General features: G+C 44.0%; 1 long non-coding RNA gene across 2 annotated transcripts in view; it reads left to right on the top strand.

The window, feature by feature from the left end:
• The first annotated feature begins 88 nt into the window (after positions 1 to 88).
• The window catches only part of LOC130362209 (uncharacterized), a 78332-nt gene continuing 56959 nt past the window's right edge, over positions 89 to 21461 (top strand). The window contains exons 1-2 of one of the 2 annotated variants that reach the window (XR_008891319.1): positions 89 to 223; positions 1395 to 1590. This is a non-coding gene — a long non-coding RNA (uncharacterized LOC130362209). Of the gene's footprint in view, positions 224 to 1369; positions 1591 to 21461 lie in introns of both variants that reach the window. The other variant, XR_008891318.1, reaches the window with a different exon arrangement.

Raw genomic sequence — 21461 nt, 5'->3', positions numbered from 1 at the left:
GCACGTGTGAAAATAGTTGTAGGCTGACACCTAGCGGCCGGCGGAAAGCATAGCACACTTCAGCTATGGTTTCTCTTCGTTTGAGCGGCATATATATTTCTAATCGGGGGATATTTGTCTTACCCTTGTTTACTTTACAATCCTTATACTAGTAATCAAATGAAAACCTCCTACCATTTAAAAACGAAATGATAGGTTTGTGGAGCCTGCGGTGTGCTCTGTAGTAAGTCTTTCAGATTACCTTGTTTTATGTGCCCTCAGCACAGAGCCATAGCCAGCACCCCCATTACAAGGACAGGTGTAGTGCCCTCAGCACAGAGCCATAGCCAGCACCCCCATTACAAGGACAGGTGTAGTGCCCTCAGCACAGAGCCATAGCCAGCACCCCCATAACAAGGCCAGGTGTAGTGCCCTCAGCACAGAGCCAGCACCCCCATTACAAGGCCAGGTGTAGTGCCCTCAGCACAGAGCCATCACCCCCATTACAAGGTCAGGTGTAGTGCCCTCAGCACAGAGCCAGCACCCCAATTACAAGGCCAGGTGTAGTGCCCTCAGCACAGAGCCATAGCCAGCACCCCCATTACAAGGCCAGGTGTAGTGCCCTCAGCACAGAGCCATAGCCAGCACCCCCATTACAAGGCTAGGTGTAGTGCCCTCAGCACAGAGCCATAGCCAGCACCCCCATTACAAGGCCAGGTGTAGTGCCCTCAGCACAGAGCCATAGCCAGCACCCCCATTACAAGGCCAGATGTAGTGTCCTCAGCACAGAGCCATAGCCAGCACCCCCATTACAAGGCCAGGTGTAGTGCCCACAGAACAGAGCCATAGCCAGCACCCCCATTACAAGGCCAGGTGTAGTGCCCTCAGCACAGAGCCATAGCCAGCACCCCCATTACAAGGCCAGGTGTAGTGCCCTCAGCACAGAGCCATAGCCAGCACCCCCATTACAAGGCCAGGTGTAGTGCCCTCAGTAGAGAGTCATAGACAGTACCCCTATTACAAGACCAGATGTAGTGCCCTCAGTAAACAGCCATAGACACTACCCCCCCCCCCCCCCATTACAAGGCCAGGTGTAGTGTACTCAGGACAGAGCCATAGACAGTACCCCCCCCCCCCCCCCATTACAAGGCCAGGTGTAGTGTACTCAGGACAGAGCCATAGACAGTACCCCCCCCCCCCCCCCATTACAAGGCTGGGTGTAGTTTCCTCAGTAGAGAGTCATAGACAGTGCCCCCATTACAAGGCCAGGTGTAGTGCCCTCAGAGCACAGCTGTTCAATTACATAATGAGATGAGCCATTTCTCTGTGACTGCTATCATTCCTGAAGAAGGCTTTGTGCGACTGAAATACTAAAAATAATACATTTCAGACATCCTTATTTGCGCTGTTGTTAGGCATAGCAGAACTAAAGAGCGCCTACCTGTGGAGTAGAGAATTCCTAGACTCGAGCTGACAGACTCTGCCACAATGCTGGCAATAGTAAATGGGAAAGTGTAAAGAGTATAGCAACTTTGACAAGGACCAAATTGTGATGGTAAGAAGACTGGACCAGAGCATCTTCCAAAAAGCAGGCTTTGTGGGGTGTTACTGGTATCTAGTGATTTCATCTGTTTTAATGTGATCTAAGGAAGGACAACTGATGAACCAGCCACAGGGTCTTGGTTCATTGATGGCATCTGTCATACATAGGGTCCCATAGTAAAATGACATATACTGTGCGGTATGCATCCTTTTGCTCCATCCAGTTCAGTTAAATAGCGCAGAGAACCGCTCCATTCTATCCAACAGACACTACTACATACATCCCAAAGGCCAAATTAATGCGCTTTTTGTCGTTTATATTGGGGTCTTTAAATCTGTTTAATGCATGCACCAGGACATACACGTAAAAAGTGCTTACACGCTAAATGTGATACTGTCTGCTAAACTGGTGTTTGTTACAGTGTGTCACCCCAGTAGTAAGTATCTATGCAAAAGACAGCAGAGCTTCTTATGGGATAGTACGTCTGATACAGTAAATCGCACTAATTGCTAAATAACAAAAATGAGAGGCGGTTATGCTCACCTTTTGGGGTTGTGTATTAGACACAACCACCTCTTATAGCATGTTAGCACAGTGCAGCCACCCGGGTATCGGCGATGAGAAGACCCACGCCGATCATAGGATGCAATGGTAGAAGAAACTTCAAAAAGGATCCGGGCATCAGCGGCGCAATCCGTGTTCCAGGACTTTACAGTACACGTAGATTAGTGAAACTGTACATTTATTAAGCCAACAAACAGACGCGTTTCGAGACTAACACTGTCCCTTTCTCAATGTTAAAAATGGCATATGCAGGTTAAAAAATACATGGGGTATTTATAGCAGAAAAGACCGCTAAAGCAAGTGGTTGACAGGTCCAGAGCATGTTCCTCCTCTAGCTGAGAAACGCGTACTTATGACGTGTGGTGTAAATCATGACTGACACCTTCACTTGTGGTATCCATGTGTATAAAAATAAATGTTTTAAAGTTTAAAAATTAGTTAATCAAGATTTGTAGGTTGATAACATCACCTCCCTGTCATAGGGTTTATAGTGTGTTTAAAAGCATCCTTGACAGTATTTTCGCTTGAGTTGATATTTCCCTACAGCGCTGCGGAAACATGGTATTATGCGCTTGCGCATAATACCATGTTTCCGCAGCGCTGTAGTCCCCCTCAGATCGGAACACGCCAATAATGAATCAACCACATACCTTCAGCTGATGCATGCGCACAAAACAACTTTTCCGCAGCGCTGCCGTCCCCCACAGATCGGGATATTGCTCATGTCCACGATCTGTCAGTCAAGATTTACACCACACGTCATCAGTACGCGTTTCTCAGCTAGAGGAGGAACATGCTCTGGACCTGTCAATCACTTGCTTTAGCGGTCTTTTCTGCTATAAATACCCTGTTTATTTTTTAACCTGCATATGACATTTTTAACATTGAGAAAGAGAGAGTGCTAGTCTCGAAACGCGTCTGTTTGTTGGCTTAATAAATGTACAGTTTCACTAATCTACGTGTACTATGAAGTCCTAGAACACGAATTGCTGCTGATGCCGTATCCTTTTTGAAGTTTCTTCTACCATTGCACCCCAGTAGTAAGGAGATTACATGAGGAGGAGGTTTGTTACAGTGTGTCACCCCAGTAGTAAGAAGATTACATGAGGAGGGGGTTTGTTACAGTGTGTCACCCCAGTAGTAAGATTACATGAGGAAGGGGTTTGTTACAGTGTGTCACCCCAGTAGTAAGGAGATTACATGAGGAGGAGGTTTGTTACAGTGTATCACCCCAGTAGTAAGAAGATTACATGAGGAGGAGGTTTGTTACAGTGTGTCACCCCAGTAGTAAGAAGATTACATGAGGAAGGGGTTTGTTACAGTGTGTCACCCCAGTAGTAAGGAGATTACATGAAGAGAGGGTTTCTTACAGTGTGTCACCCCAGTAGTAAGGAGATTACATGAGGAAGGGGTTTGTTACAGTGTGTCACCCCAGTAGTAAGGAGATTACATGAGGAAGGGGTTTGTTACAGTGTGTCACCCCAGTAGTAAGGAGATTACATGAGGAAGGGGTTTGTTACAGTGTGTCACCCCAGTAGTAAGGAGATTACATGAGGAGGAGGTTTGTTACAGTGTATCACCCCAGTAGTAAGAAGATTACATGAGGAGGGGGTTTGTTACAGTGTGTCGCCCCAGTAGTTAGAAGATTACATGAGGAGGTTTCTTTTTTACAGTGTGTCACCCCAGTAGTAAGGTGATTACATGAGGTGGGGGTTTGTTACAGTGTGTGACCCCAGTAGTAAGGAGATTACATGAGGAGGAGGTTTGTTAGTGTGTCACCCCAGTAGTAAGAAGATTACATGAGGAGTAGGTTTGTTAAAGTGTGTCACCCCAGTAGTAAGGAGATTACATGGGGAGGAGGTTTGTTACAGTGTGTCACCCCAGTAGTAAGGAGATTACATGAGGAGGCGTTTTTTTACAGTGTGTGACCCCAGTAGTAAGGAGATTACATGGGGAGGAGGTTTGTTACAGTGTGTCACCCCAGCAGTAAGGAGATCACATGGGGAGGAGGTTTGTTACAGTGTGTGACCCCAGTAGTAAGGAGATTACATGAGGAGGCGGTTTTTTACAGTGTGTGACCCCAGTAGTAAGGAGATTACATGAGGAGGAGGTTTGTTACAGTGTGTCACCCCAGTGGTAAGGTGATTACATGAGGAGGTTTGTTACAGTGTGTGACCCCAGTAGTAAGGAGATTACATGAGGAGGAGGTTTGTTACAGTGTGTCACCCCAGTAGTAAGGTGATTACATGAGGAGGAGATTTGTTACAGTGTGTCACCCCGGTAGTAAGGAGATTACATGAGGAGAAGGTTTTTTACAGTGTGTCACCCCAGTAGTAAGGAGATTACATGGGGAGGAGATTTGTTACAGTGTGTCACCCCAGTAGTAAGGAGATCATGTGAGGAGGGGGTTTGTTACAGTGTGTCACCCCAGTAGTAAGGAGATAACATGAGGAAGGGGTTTGTTACAGTGTGTCACCCCAGTAGTAAGGAGATTACATGAGGAGGAGGTTTGTTACAGTGTATCACCCCAGTAGTAAGAAGATTACATGAGGAGGGGGTTTGTTACAGTGTGTCGCCCCAGTAGTAAGAAGATTACATGAGGAGGTTTTTTTTTTACAGTGTGTCACCCCAGTAGTAAGGTGATTACATGAGGTGGGGGTTTGTTACAGTGTGTGACCCCAGTAGTAAGGATATTACATGAGGAGGGGGTTTGTTACAGTGTGTCACCCCAGTAGTAAGAAGATTACATGAGGAGGAGGTTTGTTACAGTGTGTCACCCCAGTAGTAAGAAGATTAAATCAGGAGGAGGTTTGTTACAGTGTGTCACCCCAGTAGTAAGGAGATCACATGAGGAGGAGGTTTGTTAGTGTGTCACCCCAGTAGTAAGGAGATTACATGGGGAGGAGGTTTGTTACAGTGTGTCACCCCAGTAGTAAGGAGATTACATGAGTAGGAGGTTTGTTACAGTGTGTCACCCCAGTAGTAAGGTGATTACATGAGGAGGAGATTTGTTACAGTGTGTCTTCACAGTAGTAAGGAGATTACATGAGGAGGAGGTTTGTTAGTGTGTCACCCCAGTAGTAAGAAGATTACATGAGGAGGAGGTTTGTTAAAGTGTGTCACCCCAGTAGTAAGGAGAATACATGGGGAGGAGGTTTGTTACAGTGTGTCACCCCAGTAGTAAGGAGATTACATGAGGAGGCGTTTTTTTACAGTGTGTGACCCCAGTAGTAAGGAGATTACATAAGGAGGAGGTTTGTTACAGTGTGTCACCCCAGCAGTAAGGAGATCACATGGGGAGGAGGTTTGTTACAGTGTGTGACCCCAGTAGTAAGGAGATTACATGAGGAGGCGGTTTTTTACAGTGTGTGACCCCAGTAGTAAGGAGATTACATGAGGAGGAGGTTTGTTACAGTGTGTCACCCCAGTGGTAAGGTGATTACATGAGGAGGTTTGTTACAGTGTGTGACCCCAGTAGTAAGGAGATTACATGAGAAGGAGGTTTGTTACAGTGTGTCACCCCAGTAGTAAGGTGATTACATGAGGAGGAGATTTGTTACAGTGTGTCACCCCGGTAGTAAGGAGATTACATGAGGAGAAGGTTTTTTACAGTGTGTCACCCCAGTAGTAAGGAGATTACATGGGGAGGAGGTTTGTTACAGTGTGTCACCCCAGTAGTAAGAAGATCATGTGAGGAGGGGGTTTGTTACAGTGTGTCACCCCAGTAGTAAGGAGATAACATGAGGAGGGGGTTTGTTACAGTGTGTCACCCCAGTAGTAAGGAGATCATGTGAGGAGGGGGTTTGTTACAGTGTGTCACCCCAGTAGTAAGGAGATAACATGAGGAGGGGGTTTGTTACAGTGTGTCACCCCAGTAGTAAGGAGATTACATGAGGTGGAGGTTTGTTACAGTGTGCCACCCCCCGTAGTAAGGTGGGGCATGTCAAAGGGTGGGGGACAATGGGCAGGGTCAAGAGGGCCGCAAAATTAGCTTTCATCTAGGGTGGCAAAAATCCTTGCACCAGCCCTGGTTAGACCCCAGCAATATGAAGAAGCAGTGGTATCACTGATATAAGTGAAATACTTTTAGAAATGTAGAATATTTTTCTTTTTAAAATGGGAAGTATAACTATTCCACCTACACACAATGCATACTACAGTTTTAGGTCCGGTCAGAAGTCTTTCTCCTCTGAGATATGCAGATGTGAAGTGTGCATGGATGTGGCCACCAAAAATCTTTTGTCTGTACAAAATATCATTTTTCTTGTAGTACACTAGGTGGCAATATAAAACTATATCATACATACAGTATGTTCTCTGCGACCACTGAGCCTGATAAATTCATCCTGTAATTCTGGCTTATTTATTCCATTCATTTAAAGGCACCTGGAGGCCTTTGTGCTGTTTTTTAGTCTTTATTATTATAAAAAAAAATTTTAATCTAACATTTTGCTGCTGTGGAGTCTGTGTAATCCCTCAGAAAGAAGGCTCTCTGTTCTTATACAGACAGTATGGGGACATACATAGCAGACAATAGTGTGGAGAGCATACATGGAGGGCAGCTCAGACAGTAGGGTGAAAAGTACACAAAGGCAGGTTGCTTTGGAGAATCACATTCATATATACAAATGCAGAGAAAAAGCAGAACTGCAGACATCTGAATGCACAGACATCACATCCAGATTACAGTACTGGGAGGACACATCACATGAGAATCTGAGCCTACAAGCTGGCTGCAAACTGTATGTCAGGGCATCTGAACGAATGAATATTACAAACTGAAGATTACTGCAACATTTAACCCACGGTAACTGCTAACATACAGTGTGTAAAAATGATTTCTCAATGGCATGGTAGCATTTCACCCTTTTGGCCAGAATAGGTATTTTGTACATCTGGACAGCATTCGTCCTGTAGTGATCACTGCATTTGAAGCTATGCCCTGAAGCAGATGCTTTTTTTGACTGCAGTAAGCTCCTTACTTGTCAATCACGACTGCCAGGGCGTGGTCACCCCAGGCAACTAGTTTTGGCCATGAATCCGCCCCAATTAATACTTGCTAGTATTTTGCATACTCTGCACAACAGAATAAGAGTTATTTTTTTCTGAAACCAGCAGAAAAGAAAAAACGGAGCACTAAGGCTAGGTTCAGACTACGGAATTTCCGACAGAAATTCAGTTTTAAAATTTCCGTCCGAAATTCCGCTTGCTAAAAAGTACATGTGAGTCAATGGGATTACTGTGCACCTGTTCATACTTTTTCACTCGGAATTTGCGTGTCTAATTTCCGCTAGAAAATTTCCGCATGAAGAAAGGAGGTGCTCTTTCTTCAGACGGATTTCCGCAGCAGAATCCCATTGACTTCAATGGGACTCTCATTTCCCGGCGGATTTTTGTTCAAACGCGGAATGTAGGCAGATTGAAAGCGGATTACATGCGGAAAATCCATACGGATTTGAGTCAGAAATTTAAATATGATCAGCCCACTGGTTCTTGGACTAGCCCACATTGAAAAAATTGACTGACCTGGTTTGGGTCATGTGATCCAAAGGGGCTGAACTTGGCTCTTAGCACTCCTACTGTTTTCTGCTTGTAATTGAAGCGGAAATTTAAGGCGGATTTGGTGGCGTCATTTCCGTGCGGAATAGCGGCGGATTACTCGCGGAAATGACAAAATTACACATGAAACTGAAAAACTCCTTTGGAGGTGGAAAATAGTCGCGGGAAATTTTGCAGGCAGACAGTCGGAAATTCTGTAGTCTGAACCTAGCCTAACCGTATGAGTGCAACAGGTGAGTTTATTCTTTATCCAGATGGACACATGAGAAGGGGAGAGCGGACAGACAGGGAGACTCCGGGCTTAGCCCGGAGTCTCCCTGTCTGTCCGCTCTCCCCTTCTCATGTGTCCATCTGGATAAAGAATAAACTCACCTGTTGCACTCATACGGTTAGTGCTCCGTTTTTTCTTTTCTGCTGGTTTTGGATGCACCGTTCTATATAGACACTCTGCAAGCTGGGAAACAGTATATTGTGACACCTTGCTGACGACTCAAACACCTGTGCAGGTAAGGTAGCGCTACAACGTGCAAAGACTCTTTTTCTTCTACAAGATTGTTATTTTTTTTCTGGATTGCTACAATGGCCTGATATAAAATGGACACATTAGGAACAATTTTTTTTTTTATTGGCCAATAACATGATCTAAATGATTTTATAGGGTAAAATCTGCATGTAACCGGTGCAGATTTTGCCATGTGTAAACCAAGTCAGTTCCACCAACATATACCGCATACTAAATATGTTTATACACGGTATAATATTGCTGTCTCATTTTACATGCCAATATTTCACCTTTTTTGACTAATGATATACCAGTGAAGCCAGCGTTGAGTCTGAACACTGTTACTAGAAGAGCTTCAGTTTCATGTTTAAAATTAGCCTAGTGAATTATTTGTATCTTCTGAGAAGAGACATTCGATCTGTAATACCATTCTCATGTTCTGTGCATGATTCACACACCTAGGCAATTTTCTGATGATCGCAGTACCATATGCCTCATGGAACAGTCTCAATTATAAAGCTACTGACCATGTATTCTCTTATGTGGGAAAATAAAGGGAGTAAAAGGACAATTTTACACACAAACTCCCAAAATGTATATGTTACTGGAAAACTGTCTATTTAAAAGCAATCATAATTGTGTAAATCAATATAAAATGTGAAACATAATTAGGGATGTTGTAATATCATTTTTCGAAGTACTCACTTAAACCAATTACCAATACCTTTTTTGTTGTTGTTTTACAAGCATTTTTTAAATGGAAAAAGGCAAGTGATTTTAATTTATATTAGGTGAGAGGCTTTATTATATTTTAAACTTTTTTTTGTTTTATTTACACTTTTTTAAGGAGACTATAAAGCTGGGGAAGTAGTTCCTCAACATAACGCTGAAGAAGTACTGTGAGCTCTGCACTGTGTACTGCCTGTCACCCAGCTTGTCCAATCTCCTGAAGCCCCAGCTGTGATGACCTGCTCATTCTGCCTCTACTCCTGCTGTTGAGCCCTCTCTACACAGTACCACTTTTTTCCCCTTCACTAACTCTCCTGTCCCTGCCCAGAACCCATTCCACTCCCCTGTCCCTGCCCAGAACCCATTCCACTCCCCTTCCCCTGCAATAATTCTCCTCTCCCCCTGCCTGCCAGGCAGTTATGCATACCCTATCACCACATTGCATCGGCGGCAAAAGATGTTTAAAACTCCTGGGCAATCTTTGTAGCCCAAGACTTACATGATCAGGTGATGTAACAGAAGTCCTATGCAAGTCTAGGGGACATCAGGCACATCTCCTGATCATGTTAGTCCAGGAGATGTTGCAAAACCATAAGTCCCAGCATGCCCATAAGGGAATGCTGGGAGTTGTGGTGGTCTGCCTCCTCCTGTTGCATAACTACAGCTCCCAGCATGCCCTTTTTGCATGCTGGGAGCTGTTGCTAAGCAACAGCAGGAGGCTGTCACTCACCTCCTGCTGCTGCTTGATCGACGCTGCAGGTCAGTCCCGCCGCCGCCGTCGTCGCTCCTGGGGCCCCGATCCCAACATTAACGCCGGGGATCGGGGTCCCCAGCACCCGGGGTCATCTTCCCACACCCGCTCACGTCCTCCGGAAGAGGGGCGGAGCGGGTGCGGGAGTGACACCCGCAGCAGGCGCCCTGATTGGTCGGCCGGGAATCCGGCCGACGAATCAGGGTGATCGTGAGGTGGCACCAGTGCCACCTCACCCCTGCAGGCTCTGGCTGTTCGGGGCTGTCTCTGACGGCCCCGATCAGCCAGTAATTCCATGTCACTGGAGACCCGATTGACCCGGAATCGCCGCAGATCGCTGGACTGAATTGTCCAGTGATCTGCGGCCATCGCCGACATGGGGGGGCATAATGACCCCCCTGGGCAATATGCCGCGATGCCTGCTGAACGATTTCAGCAGGCATCGGGCACCGGCTCCCCTCCGGCTAGCGGCGGGGGGCCGGGAATGGACAGGACGTACTCCTACGTCCTCGGTCCTTAAGGACTCGGAAATGGGGGCGTAGGAGTACGTCCATTGTCCTTAAGGGGTGAAACATCCTGCTTCCAGTGCAATGTGATGGTACAGTAAGTGTATCTTCACTGTTTTCTGCTGCCTGGAGACCTTGCATGCTGGGAGTTGTCATTTTGCAACAGCTGGAGGCACACGGGTTGGGAAACACTGAGTTAAGTAACAAACTCAGTGTTTTGCAACCAGTCTGCCTCCAGATGTTGCATAACTACAATCCCCAGAATGCACGGACAGCCAAAGGGCATGCTGGAAGTTGGAGTAGTATGCCAGCTCCAGCTGTTGCATAACTACAAGTCCAGGCATGCCCTTCTGCTATCCATGCATGCTGGGGGTTGTAGTGTTTGCAACAGCTGAAGGCACACTGGTTGCGAAACACAGAGTTTGTTACTTAAGTGTTTCGCAACCAGTGTGCCTACAGTTGTTGCATAACTACAACCGCCAGCATGCACGGACAACCAAAGGGTATGTTGGGAGTTGTAGTTTTGCAACACCTGGAGGTCCCCCCCCCCCCCCCAATGTGAATGTACAGGGTTCATTCACACGGGCAGGTTTATAGCGAGTTTCTCCCTGCAAGTTTTAGATACAGAAAGTTTTCCACTGCAGCTCAAACTCCCAGTGGGAAACTCGCTGTGAACCCTGCCCATGTGAATGTACCCTAAAAACACTACACTACACAACACAAGATAAAAAGTAAAAAGCCACAACATATACATATGCCCCTACACGGTTACCCCCCCCCCCACCCCAATTAAAAATGAAAAACGTCTGGTACGGCACTCTAAAATGGTAAATTTGGGGGGGAAAACTGCATGAAATTTCTTTTAATTAATTTACACATCCGACTTTAACAAAAAGTAATCAAACACCTGTGTTACGTGCCTTGAGGGGTGTAATTTCCAAAATTGTGTGCCATGTGGGGCTTTTTTTTTGCTGTTATGGACCATAGGGGTTTCCTAAATGCGACATGCCCCCCAAAAAACCATTTCAGCAAAATTTGCTTTCAAAAAGCCAAATGTGGCTCCTTCTCTTCTGAGCACTGTAGTGCGCCAGCAGAGCACTTGACGTTCACACATGGGGTATTTCCATACTTGGAAGAAATAGGGTTACAAATTTTAGGGGGCTTTTCTCCTTTTACCCCTTGTAAAAAATTCAAAAACTGGGTCTACAAGAATGTTAGTGTAAAAAATTGATATTTTTAATTTTCTCCTTCACTTTGCTGCTATTGCTGTGAAACACAAAGGGTTAACAAACATTCTGAATGTCCTTTTTGTATACTTTTAGGGGTGCAGTTTTTATAATGGGGTTATTTATGGGGTATTTCTAATATGAAATCTACTTTAAAACTGGTCCCTGAAAAATTACGATTTTGAAAATTTTGTGAAAAATTGGAAAATTGCTGCTGAACTTTGAAGCCCTCTAATGTCCTCCAGAAGTTAAAACATGTCAACTTTATGATGCAATCATAAAGTAGACATATTTTTTATGTGAATCAATACATAATTTATTTGGTATGTCTATTTTCCTTACAAGCAGAGAGCTTCAAAGTCAGAAAAATGCAATATTTAAAAAATTTTCACCAATAAATGATGCAAGTATCGGTGAAAATTTACCACTATGATAAAATAGAATATGTCCCGAAAAAACAATCTTGGAATCAAATTCATAAGTAAAAGCATTCCAGAGTTATTGATGCTTAAAGTGACAGTGGTCAGATGTGCAAAAAATGCTCTGGTCCTTAACCCCTTAAGGACCAGGGATTTTTGTTTTTGCACTTTCATTTTTTCCTCCTTACTTTAAAAAATCATAACTCTTTCAATTTGCACCTAAAAAATCCATATTATGGCTTATATTTTGCGCCACCAATACTACTTTATAATGACATCTGTCATTTTACCCAAAAATCTACGACCAAACTATATAAAATAATTATGCGACAAAATTGAAGAAAAAACACCAATTTGTTATTTTGGGGGCTTCCGTTTCTACGCAATAAATTTTTCGGTAAAAATGGCATCTCTTTATTCTGTAGGTCCATACGATTAAAATGATACCCTACTTATATAGGTTTGATTTTGTCGTACTTCTGGAAAAATCATAACTACATGCAGGAAAATGTATACTTTTAAAATTGTCATCTTCTGACCCCTCTAACTTTTTTTTTTTTTTTTTACGTACGGGGCGGTATGAGGGCTCATTTTTAGCACCGTGATCTGACGTTTTTAGCGGTACCATTTTTGTATTCATCAAACTTCATGATTGCTTTTTATAATTTTTTTCACGATATAAAAAGTGACCAAAAATACACTATTTTGGACTTTGGATTTTTTTTGCGTGTACGCCATTGACCGTGCTAATTAACCGTTTAATTAACAATATATTTTTATAATTTGGACATTTCCACACACGGTGATACCACATATGTTTATTTTTAGTTACGCTTTTTTTTTTTTTATGGGAAAAGGTGGTTGATTCAAACTTTTATTATTAGGGAAGGGGTTAAATGATCTTTATTCACTTTTTTTTTTTTTTTTCACTTTTTTTTTTTCAATGTTATAGCTCCCATAGGGGGCTATAACACTGCACACACTGATCTTTTACATTGATCAATGGTTTCTCATAGGAAACCATTGATCAATGATTCTGCCGCTTGACAGCTCATGCCTGGATCTCAGGCACTGAGCAGTCATTCGGCGATCGGACAACAGGAGGCAGGTAAGGGGACCCTCCTGCTGTCCTACAGCTGTTCTGGATGCCGCGATTTCACCGCAGCGATCCCGAACAGCTCCCTGAGCTAACCGGCATTGGTTTACTTTCACTTTAGACGCGGCATTCAAAGTTGGTGTTAATAGCGTGCGGTACCGCGATCAGTGCCGCATGCTATTAGCCACGGGTCCCGGCCGTTGTTAGAGGCCAGGCCCGACCTGCTATGACGCGGGGCCAGTCTGTGGCCCCTGCGTTATAGTAAGGGAGAGGACTCAGGATATGGTATATGGTATTGAACTTGTAAAAATGGGCATAAGGCAAGGTTGCATTAGAAGCAAGTTGGAACATAGAGAAGCCTTCTGGCAGTTCACTCTTGGCACTCGTGCCCCGGTTGGCATGAATGTGAGACGTGAATTGCTGTTTCATTATTAATGAAAATATTGCAACAATTATATAAAGATATTAGGAGTACAGAGTAAATGACATAATAATCGTTTATAACTGTCAAGTAATTGTTGTTATATGTTCTTATGTATTTAGTGGTGAATACAGTGTTCTCTTTTAATACCTCCTTTTAACTAAAGTGTGTGTTAAAAAACAAAGTCTCTGCCTAGGCTTGTGGTCTTACTGGCAAGCGCAAGTAACCTGGAAGGAGGAGAGGTAATTAATTACCCCTCACCTGAGTTGGTACGAATAAAAGCCCTTGCCTGTCGGACCCACTGAGGAAGAGCGCGCATGCGCTTGAAACGCGTATGACTATGAAGGGAGTCGGTTTTACTGTGTGATGTCTGTCTATTTTTGATACGGAAAATAAAACTGAAAATATTCATCTGGTGCCGGACCATCGTTTGTTTTTCTACACTGAATACTAGCACTTTGCTGAGTGTGGATCCGTGCACAGAAGTGGGCTAAGGTGAGCTGTACTGAATATTTATTCTGTCTTAGAGGACTCAGGACGTACCGGTACGTCCTTGGTCCTTAAGGGGTTAAGGTCAAAATGGGCTTGGTCCTTAAATGGGCACTGTCAGATACAAACACTTTTGATATGTTGTAAAGCATGTAAAACCAATAGGTTTTGCAATTGCTTTAATTAGAAAACTTTTAGTATTTCATACTGAAAGCGCCAGTCAAACAACTGCCCCCCCCTGCATGCTTGGACACATACTAGTCCTGCTGTGTCCATGCGTCATTACCTATGTCATGCACCCACTTCCTTGATTGACGCTTAGAGCGCAGTGATCACAGCTGGGGGAAAAATCCTCCCATTGTCAGCTTGTGTCCCGCTACTGTCAGTGAGGAAAAGCTGGGAGTTGTAGTTTTGCTAAGGCTAAGGGAGATGTGAGCAGACAGCATACTGAGGGATGGGGCTGAGACCTGCGACACACCCCCTCCCTTTGAGGAATTCCGACTAGTGAGCTAATTTAAAAGTGTAATAAAAAAAATGTGCTAGACACATAAAAATGATGTACATGGTTAGGATTAGGTACTGAGTGATATATAATAAAAAAAAACTGCCATAGGACATAGTTTTAAATTAGGGGGGCAAAGGTTTATGCAGTAATATTATTTGGTATTGCTTTACTGAGAGAGTAATGGATGCATGGAATAGCCTTCCTGCAGAAGTGGTAGCTGTAAATACAACAAGGAATTTAACGCGTTAAGGACGCAGGGCATATGGATTAAGGACGCAGGGCGTAACTGGACGACCTGGCCCTGTAACCGGGGTTTGAAGCATGCTCACGAGCTGAACACACTTCATACTGGGTGGGTCCTGATTGATATCAACAGCCAGGACCCAGGGTTAATGCTGGATATTGCGAACGGGCTGATGCCCGGCATTAACCATTTAGATGCTGGGATCAAGGGTGATTGCGGCATCTGTAATGTAAAAAAAAAGGGTCCTGGCAGCTCAGATTAGAGCTGATCAGGACCATCGCCGGTGAAATCCCGATCAGCTGAGAGGATGGCGGGAGGGCCCTTACCTGCCTCCTCACCATCCAATCGGTGCTCTGGTATCCCAGACAGGTTCTGAAGGCTATAGCAGCAGAGCACTAATAGCACTGATCAGTGCTGAGCCAAACCTTTGCATTGAACAGTGTATGCAGTTGAATGACTGCATGTTATAGCCCCCTATGGGGACCTAATAAAAGTTTGAATCACTCCCCATTTCCCATTTTTTTAATAAAATATAATTTTTTTTCATAAAATAAGAATAAACATACCTGGTATCGCCACATGCATAAATGTCCAAACTATTAAAATGTAAGGTTAGTTAAACCACACGGTCAATGGCATACACGTAAAAAATACCAAAGTCCAAAATTGTGCAGTTTTAGTCACTTCATATACCATAAAAAAAAATAATAAAAAGCGATCAAAAAGTCCCATTAAAACGAAAATGGTAATGATAAAAACTACAGACCACAGTGCAAAAAATGAGCCCTCATGTAGCCCTGTATGCGGAAAAATAAAAAAAGTAATAGGAGTCAGAAGATGACAATTTGGTGCATGGAATTAGGATTTTTTTTTACATAGTAAAATAAAATGTACATAAATTGAGTATCCTTGTTACAGTATGGACCTACAGTAAAAAGAAAATGTATCATTTTTACCAAATGCACTGCGTAGAAACGGAAGCCCCCAAAAGTTGCAAAATGGCGTGTTTATTTTTTTTATTTTAAGCCACAAATATGTTGTTTTTTTTTGCCACAGATAATGTTATAAAATAAGTGATGTTATTACAAAGTACAATTGGTGACGCAAAAAAGAAGCCCTTATATGGGTCTGTACAGTGGGGATCAAAACTTTGAGCACCCCAGGTACAAATTTGTATTAAAGGGGTACTCCGGTGGTCAATGTGTTTTTCCGTTTTTGACTTACCCTATTTGTTTTGCTTCATTTCTATTCTTGTTGTTTAGGCAACTATTTCTGTTCTTTTTTGTCTTTTTATCCCCCACTTTGTGTTCCTATCTTTGCTTCTATTTCCTGTTTCTTGCTGTGCTGAAAACTACAAATTCCAGCATGCCACATGCCTTGCTGGTTTAGGGCGGCTCCTTTTTTTTTTTTTGTTCCGCCCTTTACCCATCCTACTATTTTCACGGGTCAGCCCCCTTATACACAGCACTCTAATATAAATCAGCCCTGGTTGGGATACACTGTCATACGCACACAAAAGGGACTACAACTCCCAGCATGTGTCATTCAGGAGTCTTCAGTCTGTGGTATAACACCAGCATGCTGCCTCTGTAGTCTCCTGGGGGTTGTAGTTCACCACACCTCTATAGGGCATACACCAGTGTTTCCCAACCAGGGTGCCTCCAGGTGTTGCAAAACTACTACTACCAGCATGCCTGGACATCCAAAAGCTGTCTGGGCATCAGTGGCGTTCCGACCGGGGTGCGGGGGGTGGGACCCGCATCGGGTGACACCATCCTGATGGGGTGACACCAGGTACGCCCCCGGTCCTCATTTGCACTGTCTTTGCACTAGCAACCCCCCTCATAACTTGCGCTGTCTCTGTAATAGCACCAATCCCCCCTCACTTGCGCTGCCTCACTTGCGCTGTCTCCGTACTAGTAGCACCATCCCCCCCCCCCCCCCGTCACCTGCACAGTGAACCGGCCTGCGCCCCCACGTCTACTGTTGCGCCGGCCTGACGTCCCTCCGCAGGGCCGCGCAGGAGGACGTGACGTCACTCGCAGAGCTCCCGGAGAGAAGGAGCGCTGCGCTGAATGGGTGAGTGAGTGTGTGTCTGTCTCACTCTCTCTGTCTGTGTGTGTGACTCTGTGTGTGTGTGACTCTCTGTGTGTGTGTGTGTGTATGTGTGACTCTCTGTGTGTGTGACTCTCTGTCTGTGTGTGTGACTGTCTGTGTGTGTGTGACTGTGTGTGACTCTCTGTGTGTGACTGTGTATGTGACTCTCTGTCTGTGTGTGTCTGTCTCTGTGTGTGTGTGTGTGTATCTGTCTGTCTGTCGCTATCTCTGTCTGTGTGTGTGTGGCTCTCTGTCTGTGTGTGCCTCTCTGTCTGTGTGTGACTCTCTGTCTGTGTGACTGTGTGTGTGACTGTGTGTGACTCTGTGTGTGTGTGACTGTCTGTGAGTGTGTGTCTCTCTGACTGTGTGTGTGTCTCTCTCTATCTATCTGTGTGTGTCTCTGTGTTGTGTGTGTGTGTTTTGTGAGGGGGGGGGGTTTGTTTGGGAGACTTTGACCTATTGTGGGGAACATGCAAGGGAACCTGCGGCCTAATGGGGGGGAAACTACTACCAAATGTGGGGAATCTATGCTACCTAATGTGGGGAAACTGCTACCTAATGTTGGAAAACTGCTGCCTAATGTGCGAAAGCTGCTACATAATGTGGGAAAACTGCTACCTAATGTGTGGAATCTGCGCTATCTAATGTGGGGAATCTGTGCTCCTAATGTGGGGAAATTACTACCTAATGTGGGGTAACTGGTACCAAATGTGGGGAATCTACCTAATGCTCCCCCCCTGGCAGTAGCACCCTCATCATCCACCAGCAACCCCCCCCCTCCAGCAGCAGCACCTCCATCAGCAGATCCTGATGGTGAATGATGGGGGTGTTCCTGCCAGGAGGATGATCCTGCCGATGGATGATGGGGGTGATACCGCCAGGGGGGATGGCCAGTAGCACGCTCATCATCCTCCAGCAACACCCCCCCCAGTACTAGCACCCCCATCGTCCACTAGCAACACCACCAGATTTATATTCAGAGGGTACAGTATGTGGCAGATTTATATTCAGAGGGTACAGTATGTGGCAGATTTATATTCAGAGGGTACAGTATGTGGCAGATTTATATTCAGAGTGTACAGTATGTGTTGGTATTATATTCAGAATGTACAGTGTGTGGTAGTATTATATTCAGTGGGTACGGTGTATGGAAGGTTTATAATCAAAGAGTATATTGTATAGTAGTATTATATTTAGAGGATACAGTGTCTGGCAGGTTTATAATAATACTTGTTTCATATAGAGGATAAAAATGTGCTGACATAGTGAGGAGTCATCTGGGCGTCACATTCTACAGACAGAAGTTTTAGCTGGAACAAGTCCTGGCGGTATGTACCATCTGAATTAGATAAGGAAAGACTATAGAGAAGACGTCACCTGTAGTCACTGATATCATTGTACATTCTCCTCTCTATGTCCTATCAGAGCTGTAGTCACTTGTCAGTTCTACAGTTATGATGAGTGAAACTACAACTCCCAGCATAACCTCACCACTGCATAAAGGGGTACTCTACTGGAAAACATTTTTTTTTTTTATCAACTGGTGCTACAAAGTTAAACAGATTTATAAATTACTTCTACTTAAAAATCTTAATCCTTCCAGTACTTATTAGCTGCTGTATAAGTGATTCACAGGAAGTTCTTTTCTTTTTTAATTTATTTTCTGTCTGACCACAGTGCTCTGTGCTGACACCTCTGTCCATGTCAAGAACTGTCCATAGTAGGAGCAAATCCCCATTGCAAACCTATCCTGCTCTGGACAGTTCCTAACATGGACAGACAGAGCACTGTGGACAGACTGGAAAGAACTACACAACTTCCTGTGGAGAATACAACAGCTTATAAGTACTTTAAGGATTAAGATTTTAAATAGAAGTAACTTAAAAATCTGTTTAACTTTCTGGCACCAGTTGATATAAAAGTAAATGTTTTCCAGTGGAGTGACCCTTTAAGTAATTCTGGGAGCTGTATATTTAAATGGTGAAAACTTCTTTAACACTTTCCCATTCTGTGGAAACTGGTATATCTGATTATTATACTGGAATTTCTCACAATGCACTACAACAGTGGTGTCTGTCACAACAGGCTATGGGGTGACACCATTTTCTACCGCACTGCTGGGCATGCTGGGAGTTGTAGTTTTGATACAGCTGAAGACACCCTGGTTGGGAAACAATGCACTTTGTTTGTAATATACTGAATAGGCTAGGCCAGTGTTTCCCAATCAGAGTGCCTCCAGCTGTTGCAAAACTACAACTCCCAGCATGCTCAAAGGCTGTCAGGGAATGCTGGGAGTTGTAGTTTTACAACAGCTGGAGGCACACTGGTTTGGAAACACTGGTGTAACATGATGTGTATGCTGAATAGGTTAGGACAGTGTTTCCCAACCAGTGTGCCTCCAGCTGTTGCAAAACTACAACTCCCAGCATGCCCAAAGTCTGTCCAGGCATGCTGGGAGTTGTAGTTTTGATACAGCTGGAGGCAGACTGGTTTGTAAACCCAAGGATACACACACATAACAGGGACTACAACTCCCAGCATGTGTCATTCAGGAGTCCCCCCCCCCCCACTCCTTCACACATAAAAATCATCCCCAGTCCGAGATTTATTCTCCTGCAGTCTATACATCCCCAGCCCGTGCACCTTGTTATCCTCCTCTTCACATAACACTTCCTCCCCTTCACATACATCTTCTCTGTCTTCTTTCAGTGCAGACCTGCATCCTCACAAGACAGAGCAGGGGGAGGGGGGATGAGGAGCTGTGTAGGAGCTTCTTGCTCTTATGCACACCTGTAGGGGGAGATGAGGGGGCGTGGCCTCTCTGTCATGCAGTTTTGAAAGAACAGAGAGAAAAAAAAACATGACATCTTGTCCACAGCCTAATCCTAACCTGTGGACAACAGTCAGAGATCCAACACAGAACCACAGAACTTCCTGGCCCACAAACAGGTAAGAAAAAAAGACACTTGCTACACAAACATATAATACATGTCAATTGCAAAAAACATGAACATTAAAAGAAGATGCAATATAGCCAAAAATCTTAACCACCGGAGTACCCCTTTAATGTGCATAAAGAAGCCAAGGAAAGATGGAAAAAAGGCATAAATTACAGATTAGACATTCTTATAATATGTCAACAAAAGTTAGATTTTATTTCCATCATTTACACTTTCAAAATAACAAAAAAACAAAAAATGGCGTCTGCAAAAGTTTGGGCACCCTGCAGAATTGATAGCATGCACTGCCCCCTTTGCAAAGCTGAGACCTGCCAGTGTCATGGATTGTTCTCAATCATCATCTGGGAAGACCAGGTGATGTCAATCTCAAAGGTCTTAAATGCCCAGACTCATCTGACCTTGCCCCAACAATCAGCACCATGGGTTCTTCTAAGCAGTTGTCTAGAAATCTGAAACCGAAAATAGTTGACGCTCACAAAGCTGGAGAAGGTTATAAGAAGATAGCAAAACGTTTTCAGATGTCAATATCCCTTGTTCGGAATGTAATTAAGAAATGGCAGTCATCAGGGACAGTGGAAGTTAAAGCAAGATCTGGAAGACCAAGAAAAATATCAGACAGAACAGCTCGCAGGATTGTGAGAAAAACAATTCAAAACCCACGTTTGACTGCACAATCCCTCCAGAAAGATCTGGCAGACACGAGTTGTGGTACACTATTCCACTATAAAGAGATACTTGTACAAATATGGTCTTCATGGAAGAGTCATCAGAAGAAAACCTCTTCTATGTCCTCACCACAAAAATCAGCGTTTGAACTTTGCAAATGAACATATAGACAAGCCTGATGCATTTTGGAAACAAGTTCTGTGGACCGATGAGGTTAAAATTGAACTTTTTGGCCGGAATGAGCAAACGTACGTTTGGAGAAGAAGGGGAACAGAATTAAATGAAAAGAACCTCTGTCCAACTGTTAAGTGGGGGTGGATCAATCATGCTTTGGGGTTGTATTGCAGCCAGTGGCACAGGGAACATCTCACGAGTAGAAGGAAAAATGGATTCAATAAAATTTCAGCAAATTTTGGATGCTAACTTGATGCCATCTATGAAAAAGCTGAAGTTAAAGAGAGGATGGCTTCTACAAATGCATGATGATCCTAAACACACCTAGAAATCCACGGGGGATTACATCAAGAGGCATAAACTGAAGGTTTTGCCATGGCCTTCACAATCTCCTGACCTCAACGTAATTGAAAATCTATGGATAGACCTTAAAAGAGCAGTGCGTGACAGACAGCACAGAGATCTCAAAGAACTGGAAGACTTTTGTAAGGAAGAATGGGCAAGGATACCTGAAACATGAATTCAAAGACTCTTGGCTGGCTACAAAAAGCGTTTACAAGCTGTGATACTTCCCAAAGGGGGCAGTACAAGATATTAACTCTACAGGGTGCCCAAACTTTTGCAGACACCATTTTTTTGTTTTCTGTTATTTTGAAAGTGTAAATGATGGAAATAAAATCTAACTTTTATTGACATATTATAAGAATGTCTAATCTGTAATTTGATGCCTTTTGTAGATTTTTCCATCTTTCCTTGACTTCTTTATTATGCACATTAATACAAATTTTTACAAATTTTGCAGAAATGGTTTTTGGGGGGGGCATGTCCCATTTAGGAAGCCCTTATGGTGCGAGGACAGCAAAACAAAAAACAAACAAACAAACACATGGCATACTATTTTGGAAACTACACCCCTCAAGGAACGTAACACTGGAAGCAAGGCTGGAAAAAACCCTTGAAGTAGGCGCTGCTGACTCTGATGAGAAGGATGAGGCGAAGCCAGAAGTACTGGAGAAGTCCTCAGCAGGACA

Source organism: Hyla sarda, chromosome 3 (assembly GCF_029499605.1).
Source record: "Hyla sarda isolate aHylSar1 chromosome 3, aHylSar1.hap1, whole genome shotgun sequence".
Taxonomy (NCBI): Eukaryota; Metazoa; Chordata; class Amphibia; order Anura; family Hylidae; genus Hyla; species Hyla sarda.
The sequence above is the reverse complement of the archived record's forward strand: the minus strand, read 5'-3'. Positions and strand labels throughout refer to the sequence as shown.